Source organism: Enhydra lutris, unplaced genomic scaffold, assembly GCF_002288905.1.
Source record: "Enhydra lutris kenyoni isolate GAN:26980312 unplaced genomic scaffold, ASM228890v2 scaffoldscaffold7, whole genome shotgun sequence".
Classification (NCBI taxonomy): domain Eukaryota; kingdom Metazoa; phylum Chordata; class Mammalia; order Carnivora; family Mustelidae; genus Enhydra; species Enhydra lutris.
The window spans coordinates 25,495,044-25,508,871 of record NW_019154091.1 but is presented as its reverse complement, the minus strand read 5'-3'; the positions used below and the strand labels follow the sequence as shown (position 1 = coordinate 25,508,871).

General features: G+C 41.4%; 1 long non-coding RNA gene across 1 annotated transcript; it reads right to left on the bottom strand.

The window, feature by feature from the left end:
- Window positions 1–929: 929 nt before the first annotated feature.
- Window positions 930–12,223, bottom strand: LOC111142348. The gene is made up of 3 exons (XR_002640259.1): window positions 12,168–12,223; window positions 11,086–11,201; window positions 930–1,119 (listed from the first exon to the last, which is right to left on the bottom strand). It is a non-coding gene; the product is annotated as an uncharacterized LOC111142348 (long non-coding RNA).
- Window positions 12,224–13,828: the final 1,605 nt, after the last annotated feature.

The following is a 13,828-nucleotide window of genomic DNA, read 5'->3' as shown; positions in this document are numbered from 1 at the left end:
TGTTCCATTAGCATGAAGAGCATTTATGCATTTTTAAGTGTTTCTTTGGCAAACTGGGAAGCTGCTCTGCAACAGGCCACAGATGCTCTGTCTGCAGCTATTCATAATAATAATAATAATAGGCATCCTATAATATCGATATACCCAAATGTAATACCATCTCCTTGAAAACTCATTTCATGTGAGGATGCTGATGTTGGTACCAAGTTATTCTATAATTCTAGGGAAAGAGATTTTGAGAATCCTCTGTACTTGGCATAACACCTGTTATATTCATGCTTGGATTTTCATCAACTTAAATAATTTAAAGTTCAAGAATATTCTATAAAGACTGGTTTCATTCCAGCTGATTACTTCAGGGCTTCCAGTAAAAATGCTAATGCAGAAACACTTAGTTTTGTTAGTGAGCTATAAATATCCTATAAAACATTTTTTTTTTAGAAAACAATTTAAAAATTTAGGACTTCTATTATATATTTCCACAGGTCTGATGCTGGGAACCATGCTTGGCATCTGTTACAACTATATCTACAAACAAAATATATGGAATGAGTACGAAGTCACAAGTGTTGGGGGGCTTCAATTCCTTTCCAGTTTCCTGTCCCTTCATTCTTCCCCAATGATGCCAAACTCGTTCTGGTCCACAAACATGTCATTGTTTTCCATGCCTTACCCGCGTAACTCCTTTGTCTACCATGACCCTCCTGTCCTTTATCCCCCTTCTCCCACTATGCTTCACAAATTCCTTCTCCTTCCTGACCCCCAGATCAAATGTCATCAGGAAGCCTTTCCTGATCTTCCCATACTCCTTCCTTGAAGGTTAATATCTATTTATTTCTTGTAACTCTCCAACTTCCAAATACAGTTATATTTATAGTTATATCTATATTTCAAAATATAGTTAACACTAAACTGTCTTACCCACAGTCCTGGAAGGCACACAGAGGGTTTGAATGAAATCCATACTTCTTGCAATAAGAAGAAGAGATGACTGATTTCTTGCAACAAGGAAGAGCTCACTATCAGCAGTTTGATCCAATGCCTTAAGGGTCTTCTGGGTTCTGTTTCTCCTTCAGTGGCAAAAGGAATATAGACTCCTTAAAAAGGATCTGGAAAGGGCTGGAAGACAGGGGTGAAAAAAATTACCCTTGATCCAATTATCCAGTGATAACCTTTACTGATGTTTAGTGTACATCTTACATTTTGTTTTGAGTGTGTATGTCTGTATACGTTTTGTTTTTCTCCATTCCTGAGCTCAAAGGACAACCACTTACCCCAACCAAAGTCATTGGCCCTTGCCTTTTCTTAGTAAAGTTTTATTGTAGTGTAGCATATATACAGGAAAGTTCATACATGAATCAAGTGTACAGCTTGATGAGTTGGAGGTTTGGTGGGGGGCGTTGTTTGTTTGTTTTGTTCTGTTTTTGTTCATTTGTTTTGCCTCCAGCATGGGGCTTGAACTCACAACCCAAGATCAAGCATTGCTCCCTCTTCCAACTGAGCCAGCTAGGTACCCAAGCTTGTTGAGTTTTTACAAAATAAACACACCCATGCAACCAGCACCTGAGACAAAAAACAGTATCTTACCAATGCCCTAGAAGCTGCTTCTAGTTAATACTCTTCCCCCAAAGGCAACCATTATGTATATTTTTCACAATAGATTATGTCTTGCCTGTTTTGGAAGTTTATGTAAATGTAATCATTCAGTATGTGCTTTTTTGTGTGCTGGGCTTCTTTCAGTCAGTAGTAAACTTATGAGATTCACCCATGTTGCTCCAGGTAGTTGTAAAGAGCTCATTCTCAGGTAGCATTAAATTTTATGAATAAGCCATAATTTGTTAATCCATTGTACTATTGATAGGCATTTGGGTTATTTCCAGCTTTTGGCTATTACAGATGGTGTTGTTGTGAATATTATTGAGCATGTTTTTGGTGCATATATGTATGCATTTTTGTTGGGTTTTTACCTACGAGCAGAATTGCTAAGTTATAGAGTATGTGTATGTTCAACTTTTGGTACATTTTGCCAAATTACTCTTCCAGGTTTAATCACAGGTGCCAGTTTATTGATGATCACCAAACTTGGAATTAGTATGTTGAATAGACTCTACAGTAATAGTCATGGCCCAGCTTAGACTCATGAAGAATTTAAAAACTTTCATTATTTTTACTGTATTAAGATACACAAGTATAGCATTTTCACATATTCTGACATCTTACTTAAAACAAAACAAATTGAACTTTCCAAGAGAAGAAATCAGTCAATATCATTACAACCTTAAAAAGATGGGTGGTATATAACTCAAGAGCTTTTTATTATACTCTCATACCATTTGCTTCTTGTATGTTGATGTTATCTCTTCTTTCCATATCTATAGGTGAAGCCTAAAGGGGTAAAATGTTAGGTATCAACACTGGGGGCACTGAAACCCCATGCCCTACTCAGAAGAGTATGAAAAACATCCTTTATGAGCTTTAGGATCTCTGTTCTTTGGCTCATCTTAGAGCACTGACCTACTTTGAAATTATGTCAAATGATATACCAATGAAAATAAAGTTTACTGTAAATAATAAAAAATAATAATAACCACAAGTCTAAAGCCATCTCAGTCTTCTAGAAATGAACTTTTGTTCTAGGCCTACTCTGCTCAAATTTACTTAGACTGGTTTTATTTTATTTTTTTTTCATTTATTTGACAGACAGATCACAAGTAGGCAGAGAGGCAGGCAGAGAGAGAGAGGAGGAGGAGGCAGGCTCCCTGCTGAGCAGAGAGCCCGATGCAGGACTTGATCCCAGGACCCTGAGATCATGACCTGAGCCGAAGGCAGAGGATTCAACCACTGAGCCACCCAGGCGCCCCGACTTAGACTGGTTTTAGACTTACAGCAAGTTTAAGTGGTTATGGGCTTCCCTATGATTTGTTCTCTAAAAGTATGCATCTAATCCATACCCTAAAACACTAAATGTCTACTTCCCTGTTAAAATAAAATTCTGACAAATTAAAATTGTAGATTTTTGTAATGATCAATCTGATTTTAGGTTGAGGAAGAAATGGAGGGTATCTAATGGAGTAGATCACGTTGGTGGGTTAATTTTTCATGTATAAATGGGCCCAGCATACAAGGATTAACTCACCTCTCTCATGGAAAGTGCTCTAGGGCCTTTGCTTTTAGAACCCAAGTCCTACCATAACATTTGGCCTGTCTCATCCAATGGATATACCATACCAGCATAGACTCAAACATGGGAAGTGAGAGTAATTCCTATTTGCTTAAACTGGGATTAAAACTCAATTCTTTAAAAATAAAATGTAGGACTAACCCAACCAATTATTTTCAGTATGAGACAGGGCTTGGCCTCCTGGAAAGATTTCTAGATTGTATTGAATATATTTTTCTGTGCCAGAAACTATAGATCTATGGATTTGATGAATCAGATCTATTTCTAAAAGGCAAGGAGATAAATCCAATAGTAAAAATAGCTAACTTTTATTAACCACCTCTCATATATGCCAGACATTGGTATATATACACATCAGCTGCTTTGTATAAATATATTATACAGTCCTTAGAAGAACCCTTAAGGGGTAGACCTTATCCCCATTTTAAAGTTGAGGAAATTCAATTGATTCTACAGTTCCAGATCACTGGTGTTGGAATGGGGCTAGGTGATGAGCTGGTCAAAGGAGGATTTTCAAAGGAAGGTTCTTAAGAATCACCAGACAGTGAGAACCTGAGGGTCTATACCATAAGAGTGCTTCTCTTCTTGAACCTGAGGGGGAAGGGATTTAGACTCTCCAATGAGTGTGGAGTGGAGGAGATCACACTGAGAAAAAGAGAATAGAAGCCTACAAAGGAACCCAATGTTAGATTTGAGGAGAGAGGATGGGGTGTGATTGTATGGTCAGCATGGCCTTCAGGGATCCTGCTCCCTCAGAATGCCAGCTAACTCTCCCCTGTAGTGATGGACAGAAGATCCTGCTAACTCAGTCTAAATCCCTGGTGCAAGGACTTTTCTTAGAATGCTGAAGAGACCCACGTCCTAGGAGCAGATAGTGAGGGGGGTTTCCTATTACCTCCTAGAAATCCATTCCTCTAAGAAGGCCTCAATGACCAGGTACAGGATTTAAAATTTAAACTAATTCTGAAGCAAAGAAATGAGTCTTCTTCTCTTAGTTAAAACTCTGTTTGTGAGACTGCCCTCAGCTCAGACTCTCTAGCTTCTACTAGCCCTCAGGACAAGGAAGAAAGTTGAGACTAAATAGAACCAAGGAAGATACTCCTCTCAACTTGGCAAGAAGGAAAGGGAAACATCCTTGGTAGAATGATGAATGCAAGCTTGTTTTAGGTGATACAAAAGCACTGGCTGTGGATTCCCCACTTTGGAACATCCTACCAGCATTTTCTGTGAACACCTCACCAGGATCAGACCTACCTCTAGGATCCCCTTCAGGGCTGAAACTTCTCCTGGGGATGGAGCTGGCATAGTTCCCCCTAATTCCACACCTAAGGGCTAGATAGATGGTGAGGGATTAATAAACAACACTGTTCCTGTAAATCAAATATTCCAGCTACCAAACGAGGCTTATTCCCCTAATAGAATTAACTGAATTCACCAAATCTTCTGTAATAGGGTTCTGGGGAGAACCATCCTTAACAAAGCTGAGGCTGATGCAGGGAAAACTGGTAGGGAAGAGACAGCTATCCTCCCATGTTCATAAAGCAAACTCTCTCTGCTGTTTCTATTCCTCTGACTTTCAATTTTTTAGCTGCTGTAAATACAAGTGGGAAAGTGGAAATGGGATAAAGGGCACTGAGGGAAGCAGTGGGTTAAAGGAGAGAGGAAGGAAAGAAAGAAGGAAGTGAGAACAAATGGAGTAAAAAGAAAGATAGGTTCCATGGTCAAATGATGCTTCTTTAATCTATTAAAAATAAGCAAATTAACAAATTAAAAATAGATTATGAGAGAAATAACACCTATTTTAAAATTATATTTGAAATGGGATATAGAAAAAACTGAAAGCAGTGAGACAAATAGGAGTTAAGACTAGAGCCAAATAGCCCAAATTAAGATTAACTAATAAAAATACAATAAAAATAATTTTCGAAAAGACTGAGGGCGAGTGAAATAGAGATGAAAGCTTTGGAATGGAAAGCTATAAAATTAAGATGGGGCTAAAGCCCAAATCATAAAAAGAAAAAAAAGTAACGTAAATGTAATTTAAGAAGTAGAAGAAAGCAAAAAGAAAATGGGAGGGAGGGTACTCATAAAAGCAAAAACTCAAAACAACAATAACCTGACAGGACAGGCCAGTCAAGGGAGAGTAGAAATGAGGAAGTTCTTTGGACAGCCAAGCTTTCCTCACAGAAGAATTCTTTTAAGGCCCATCCCTGGTGGAAGGATTTTTAGTTTGATCACATACTCATATTCACCTATGCCTACCTCCATTCATTCATTCCACAAGCATCTTTTGTGCTACGACCTGGGAATTCAATGGTGCAAGTCAGAGAAGAACTTTTGCCCCCATGAAGCTTACAGTCTAGTGGCAGCGGATTATGGTGGGAGAGAACATGGATGTTAACCAAATGATTACACAGACAAATCAATAATTAGGGTTATGAAGAAAAAGCCCAGGGTGCTATGGGGAATATATGAGTTGGTGACTGATTGTTGGGGTGGGCGATGTGGAGTGGATATGTAGGTAGGTAGACATCAGGGAAGTTTTTCTGCCAACATATTTGTCCTGAGATCCAAGGTTGTATTAGGAACTAACTGAGGCAGATTAGGGTGTAGGCGGACAATATAAGTCAAGGTCCTGAAACAGGAAGGCTTTGGTGCTTTTGAGGAACTAAAAGGAGGCTGTGGCTGGAAGAGACAGGGAGAAGTGGTAAATGCACTTGGAGAGAATGGCGGGACCATATTAAGAATTTCCTTCTTTATCCTAGGAGCAATCGGGAACCATTTATTTGTTTCCTTCCTGGAACTGAAAAGAACAAATAAGTGTTTCATCCATTTGTGTGTTGACTCCCCCCCCACACACACAGCCCGCCTCGGGTGGGGAGTACCCTTCCTTTGGGATAAGACCATATCTATCTTGTATATCATTGTATTCCCAGCACTTCCCCAGTGGAGAATCAGTAAACATTTTGGATGAATTAATAGCAAATTATTTTGGTAGGGCCACGACCAAAGTCCAGGTGTTCTCCAAAGTCTGTGCTTCTTCTAGGATGCCAGATTACTACCCTAATAATAGGTTGCTTTGAGATCTGTCTGCTCATGAATATGGTAGATGTTAGATGTTTCCCTCAGTGCTTTTGCTATCCTTAAATAACTCAGCTTCTAAAGCAGTGCTTATTTTTGAAAGTCTGGAAATTGCTCAGGAGTACTGCTATCTTCCATGATGGTAGGTGGATGTCATGTGAGCTATTAGGGACAAACTGTGCAAGAGAAAGGAATTTATGATTACACATCCATGTGCCCTGGACTTCTTTTCTGGAAAAACTAACACACACACAGTGGCCAGTTGCTTTCCCACCAACAATCTTCACAAGTCTCAGAGAAATCTTAGTAACACTTGGTTTCTTAGTAGGTTTTCCCCCCAAGCCATGACACACCTAGGATATTTGACACTTGAAGCAGATGAGTTTTTAAGACCCTCTTATATAAGACAAAGTTATTTTTAGTAATAGGCATGTAATAATCAGGAATGTTAATTCTTTTCTTGATTTTTTCTTAGGTTTAAAACAAACAATAATTGAAAAAGAAGAGTAAGTTTCAGGTGTTTTTTTTTTTTTAAACCCACTTTAAATTCAGTAAAGTATTTCATGCTTGAAGTAAAATTTGCACTTACTAAACAAAAATATCACACTTTGCATTTTATGCCCATTTTGACTTTTTAAAATTTAGATACAAATAACAAACTCAGAGTGGTCACAGAGAATGTCAGAATTAAAGTGACACAACTTCTGTTTGTTTGTTTTTGAAGTCACCATGCTATGATTATTTCTTTCAAGTCTACTCACTTAAATGAAGAAATACGTAGTACCAAAGGGGATGGAGACATAAAAACGCACCTGAAGGGAGTTCAAATGATTCTGAACAATTCAGAATGTATTCTCACAAGAGTCTGTGGCTGAATCACAGAAAAGAGTCTGTGAATGAATCCATGGGGATGGAGGGGACGGGGGGGGGGGGGGGGGGCGGCGATAGAAAGGCAGCCACTGAGTAAGCTATATAGTTCTCCAAATTAACTATATGGCTAGTTCTCCAAATTTAATATACAAGGCTTATTAAAGGCAAGAGCAAGATATGCTACTTCGAAGCTTACATATACTTACTTAAACTCCACAGTAACCACAGCAATTGTTTAAAGCTTAAACCAACAAAATGTCTTTTGTGGGGAAGAACATTTTATCACTGACATTGCTTAGAATAGCCAGCACATGATAACAAAAAGCAGACCAATCTTTTGAACTGATTATTCAAGGTATTATTTTTATAAGTCCTTTACAGAAAATGTACTCCTTTGCTGCCTGCACCTAAGGAGGCTGCCCCAGCACCTGCCCTCGGTAAGCCACAACTCTAACTGTAAAACAATTAAAGAAACAACAAACTCCATCAAAAATGTTACATGTTATTTAAGAAATGGGGGGGTTTCCCACCTTCCCCTCCAGGCTTTAAGGATAATTTCTAGAAATTCCTTTTCTAAATAACACTTTGGGGAAATAATGAAAAAAAAACTCCAGTGACCCTCTATTTGGGAAAATTAGGTTGTTGCCTGTTTTCCATATTTAAAAAATATGCCACTTTGGCAAACATTTTAGTGTGTTTCTTCCCTCATTGCTGAAAAACCACTCCTGAGTGTGGAATTGCTGGGGTGACCAATGTTTAAAGCTTTTCCTACTTTTGCTACATATCAGACAAACTGGCTTGTAAATATGAAGAAAAAGCACCATGATTTCCTACCTCCGAAGTTTCCACTGAGGCTACTGTAGAAAATACGTCTGAAAGATACAGAGGATCCTTGGACTCCGTAGTGGACAAGGAAGCTCTGCCGTCAGCAGGGAGGAGGCAAGAGAGGCAGAAGCCAGACTCCTGAAGTGACCCCCCAACTCCCGACCTCCACTGTGCGCGTGCCCATCTCAGGATACTGTGCCCCCTGGCTCCCAAAGGCTTGGGCTGTCTTTCCCACTTCTCTTTCCCACAAGGCCCTGACTGGACATTATATTCCTCCAAAAAGCAATCTTAAATTTCTACAGTGAGAAAAGGCAAATTTTGACTGAGTCAGGTTTGAATCGTGAGGCACCTGGAAGGAGTTTGGTCAATGTTGTGTATCACACTTCAGGACCTGTGCCACATGAGGACAACGAGTGTGGGGCAGGGGGTGGGGGGATCAGAGAACACTGAGACACACAGAGGGATAGGAGACTGTCAGGATCCCTAATATATTTATTTCAAAACTGTCCAGCGTACAAGTATTCTCTATCTTCATATTCTTGCTTTACCAAGTGACTGTCGACTCACCGGATCTCAGACTCAAACTAGCACATCGGTTTCACGTTATTAGGGATTAAACAGTGCTTTAATGGATAAACTGGGTACTTCAGCATTTTATATGTATTTATATGTATTTATATAATACACATATTACATAATATGTGTATTTTGTATTTATATGCCTATATTTAAGATATGGTTTACATGGAAAAATATTAATTCTACATAACCAATTTAGTAATAAATGAATAACTAGGTAACCAACTAAATGTCAAAATCCATGTAAAGGGCTTGGAAGAGTACCTAACACATAAGCACTGACCAAATGTTAGTTATATGCTTAGCTGTCCTCTTGGTTATTATTATGAGTCTCCTTGCAAAGGGCATGGGCACAGGGAAGTCATTCCTTGGGGCCAGCAAAACTACACTGGTAGATTAAAGTTCCCCAGTATTGTCATCCTGAATAAGTGTGAGATTCTTGTGAGGATGGATGCTGGGTGGCCAACTAGCAAAGAGGCCACATCAGGGTCTGTACCACTGGGAAGGACTTACACACTTTTTTCCTCTGGGGACAGGCCAAGCTGCTTTGAATCAAGCTCTACTTCTCACCTGTGCTGCGTGTGTGGGTAATTCACTTCACTTTTCTAAGCTTCCGGTTTCCTCACATGCAAATGGAGACCAGAATAGTCCTTAGCTCCTGGGGTTGTTGTGATAAGTAAGTGAGACATAAAGCAGCTAACGTGGCACCTGGCTAGTAGCAAGGACCCAGAAAATATAGGTAATTATTATGCGTTCAGCCTGGATGACCTTTTAAGGGTTTTGTTTTTTGCCCAGATTAAAGAACTTATCCATTCCACAATTTAACAGAAAGAAACACTCTGGAAACTAAAGTCATAGTGAGGCGCGATTATCCAAGAAGGTCACCCTCAAATGTATTCCAGTAAACCTTTGTATCTGTACGTTCAGAGACAAGTCTTTCACCAGCTGTCTCCATAGCTGTCACTTACTTCCCCCCCTTTTTGTACAACTGTGCTCTTTCATCAACCTTAGTGCCCACTAAAAGTAACAGCTGCCAAGTGCCATTGTTGTTTCACATGGTACTTGACAGCCTTGTGGGCTTCATTTTTCCACCTGCTGTCAAGCCGAAGAATTCTCAGAATTCTCCCTTTGTTTTGTTCCAGCTTTGGTATTAGAAATATGAGACAAAGTAGTGAAGATTCAGGGCAAAGTCGGTTTTCTACTCAGTGAAGTTGAGTTTGCAGGTGAATGAGAGATGTGGGGGAGATGCCTGGCAAAGGGGCTCCAGGAAATGTATCTCTGTCTTGGTGGGAAACACTCCTGCCTCCACACTAAGCTCTCACTGACCCCTCCGGCCCCCACCCCGACCTCTAGGACCTCAGCAAGGAAGTACTTGCAGAGTTCAGGTGACTCTGCCAAAGGTCAGCCACCTCCGGGCTTTGCGGGGACTTTAGTCCCAGTTCTAGCAATGTCCTGGTATTATTATTCTGACCTCAGATCTCTCCTGATCTTACAGCTCTTCTTCCAGGACTGAATTCTGCCTTTTTCTGACCAGTGCTCCATTCCCCCAAGCTGGGATTGGGATCCTATTCCCCACTGCCAGCCCCGGGGCCTTGCTAATTCATGCCAAATTTTTCTAATGGCAACCAGCGGCTTGCCACTGACTCTGCTAAGACCCTGAACTGGTATTGCAGACCAGTTGGGTTTACTATCTAACACCTGTCTCTTCATTACATTCACCAGAACTATGATTGGCCAGGCTGGCTGAATACTTATCCCAGTTTGGTTCAACATCAAACCCTCCTGGACCAGGCGGGGAGTCCTTGTAGGTCCTGGCCCCTCTATAATTTTCCTCTCAGTGACTACTAAGTTTCAATTTTGGCATGGGCCCCTACCCAAATCTGTCACTTGCTGTATGACTCTGGATAAATATTGTAACTGAGAGGCCACAAACCCAGTTACCTATAGGGACCAACCAGGTGGGTAAGATAGATCGAAGTGGCTGGCTATGGGACTCAGCAAGCTAGACAGTCATTATCACCCAGGCCTGGGTGGTTATTGTCATGCCAGACTATGGGACTCTTCTGTTGTGTAACAGGGAAAAAAAAGGAAGAAATGGGCATGGGAAACCGGGCATGGGAGCTGATTCTTTCAGCTCCCTCTGTCACTCCTCACCCCTCATTAACTCCAGCCATTTAATGGCTTCTCTGGAAGAAGCCATATGGGTGATATGGGTGAGATCCTGTCATGCTGGATCATGGTTTCTCCTCTCTGTTACTCTCCCTACAGCTCCTCAATGCCTCAGTAAGATTTCCAAAGAGCAGTTCTAGGCTTATAGTCATGGATACTCTAAAAGTTGTTCTCTGTGCCTTGTTAGTCCAGTTTACTTAATATGCTTACTAATATGGGTTTGTTCTAGTTACTGTATTTGATTTCAAGGACAGAGAGGGCTCCCTTTTCTCACCAGCCATATCTCAAGCAGGGTCTGCGGAAAGAAAGAATATGTGGAGCGCAATAAATACATCATGGCTACCAGGGAAGCTGCCAAACGTGGTTTTGAATTCACTCACCATTCTGGGCTCTGTAGGAAGAAGGAGGTGTGCTCTGTGGTCACTGGTATCATACAGCTGAACACTGCTCAGAGTCAGAGAAGGTTAGAAGAGAACTCTTCTGGACTTTCTTTCGACTAAGAAGCAAGATGATAGATATCAGATACCAAAGTGAATGAGACAGACACTCCCTTTCCCAATTAGTCCATTTAAAACTGCTCCAGGAGATCAAGATAAGATTAAGGAAGAACATATCTTGAGCCTTAGGGAATAGGATGGGTGTAGCGAATGTTGTTAAGGCCCTTCCAAATCCCCTTGACCAACCGGCCCACCCCGATTCCCCACCCATAATAACATCCAGCTGCCTCCTTCTCCTGAGAATTGCCCTCAGCCAGATAGCACCTGCCACCTGAACACCCCCACCATAAGCACCTCAGCAAACCTTGGCCCAACTATCAGGAGAGTATAAACTGAACTCCTTGCCTCAAGGTGGGACTATCTTTGTGATGTACTTTGAGCTGTAGGGTTTCCCCTGTGGGGTCAGATTGAAACTAGTCTCCAGCTGGGATTACATTCTTGCTTGCCTTCCCCCTTCCCCAAGCTTTATCCTGTTTTTGCCACTCCTTTTCTAATGAGAACATTTTTTCAATAAATCACTTGAATAAGAATCCTCATTTCAGGCTCTGCTTCTAGAGAGATTGACCTAAGACAGTGAAGTGTACCTCCTAGACAGTGGGGGTGGGTCTTAAAGATGGAGGCTCCAAGGCAACTACTTGGACAGCTTTGAAGTGCTCCCTGTGATCGAAAGACAAAGAGAACTGGTCCCTCACTCAGGCCTGAGGAAGGCGACGTGGCCTGGGAATGGTATCTGACTCTCACCCGGGACTCTAAAGGCAGGTGCCTCAATGGAGCCAGGAGGTTCCTGCTGCATGGAGATGGCCTGACCCCAGATCATGGGCTGATAAGGCACCACCATGGGGCAGGAAGAGGAACAATGTGGGAGTCTTCTTGGTCCAATAGAGCTGTATGGAGGGGCACAGAGACCTCAACTAAAAAAACCTCCTCTTGAAGAAAAGTATCATAGGTGAAGAAAATGTCTTTACCTCAGAGTGAAGAAAGTGTCATAAGTGGCCACCAAGAATGGAGATCAATCATCCCAGATCAAGGGAGCTGCAAGAGCAACAAGAAACCTCTGAAGGACCCACAGAATTCCCACAGGAGAAAAGAATCAACTGCTACACCTGCCAACCTCACCCGAGTGTTCCATCTTTAACCACTGCCAGGTTCATCCAAGTGAAGGCCCTACTTTGACCCAGCCAGAGAGAAATCACAGGTAGCACAGGTGAACTGGGAGAAAGGCAAGAAAAGAAGGACCACAGACTATGCCCCACCACAATCTTGGGAAGCACACTATGCTGGAGAAGGGGTGATGGTTTAACCCCGACTTCAAGTTTGGATTTTTGATTAGTATATGCGACTGAATATATTAAGGTTCTGAAATGAGACTGACTTACAATGAAACACCAAGAGTGATGCAAGAAGGACTTTATTCATGGACAAGAGAAATTGATCTCCACTGAATTTAGTTTAAAGTGATGGTGGGAGACAAAAATAATGTTTGGATCACATTGCTTGGGTCAGCCTTGTGCGACATATGGTTACATAAGCAAGGAGCAGAAGTGGCTTCCCACTGCTTCCCGAAGAGAAGCCCCAGGCTGATTCAGTCAGCTGCATCCTCAGTCAGGCTCCCAGGATAAAAATATATATTGGATAAGAATCTGAAACATCAGGTTCTGAAACTTTTGACTGGCCAAGTGCCAGGTGACTCAGAGCTGTGCAGTGGAACTAAATGAGTCACATCATCCCTCTCTATGCTCTGGAGGAATCTGTTATCTTTAAAATGGTGGCAACCTCATTCCATGGCGCTGGTTGGAAATTTGTGTGTTCCTCCTGTCACTACGTTGTTGAGCATCCGCCAGGTGCTGAAGACTGAAGAACAGTGAAACAAGGACCTCAGCGGCAATGATACAATTAGCTGTGTGCTCTCCTTTTAGTGCTGAGGAGGGAATGATTTTAACAGGGGTGATGATGAGAATGAGGTTCATCAGGGACTACTTAAGTGAGTGGATCACAACTTTGCTGGAACATTGGCATCACTTGGTACACTTTAAAACCACCATGCTCCATCCTTGGGAGATTTTGATTTATGGGTCTGGGCTGCTACCTGGGCAGTGGGATTTAAAAAGCAAGCAAACAACACACAAATAAAAACTCCCCAGATAATTCTAATATGCAGCCAGAATTGTGATCTACTTTAGATAAGCATAACAAAACTCGGTGTCCCAATAAACCCATCACAAGTTGAAAATATTTTAAGTCAAAAATGCATTTAATACACTTAACCTATTGAACATCATAGGTTAGCCTAGCTTACCTTAAATGTGCTCAGAACACTTACATTAGCCTGCGTTGGGCAAAATCATCTGGGTGGCTCAGTCCGTCAAGCATCTGCCTTTGGCTCAGGTCATGATCCCAAGGTCCTGGGATTGAGTCCCACATCAGGCTCCTTGCTCAGGAGCGGGGATCCTGTTTCTCCCTCTGCGTGCTGCTCGCCCTGCTTGTGCTCTTTCTCTCTCTCTGGCAAATAAATAAATAAAAGCTTTAAAAAATCATCTCACATAAAGCCATTTAATAATAAAGTGTGGAGTATCTCATGTAATTTATTGAATAACGTACTGAAAGTGAAAAATACCATGGCTGTATA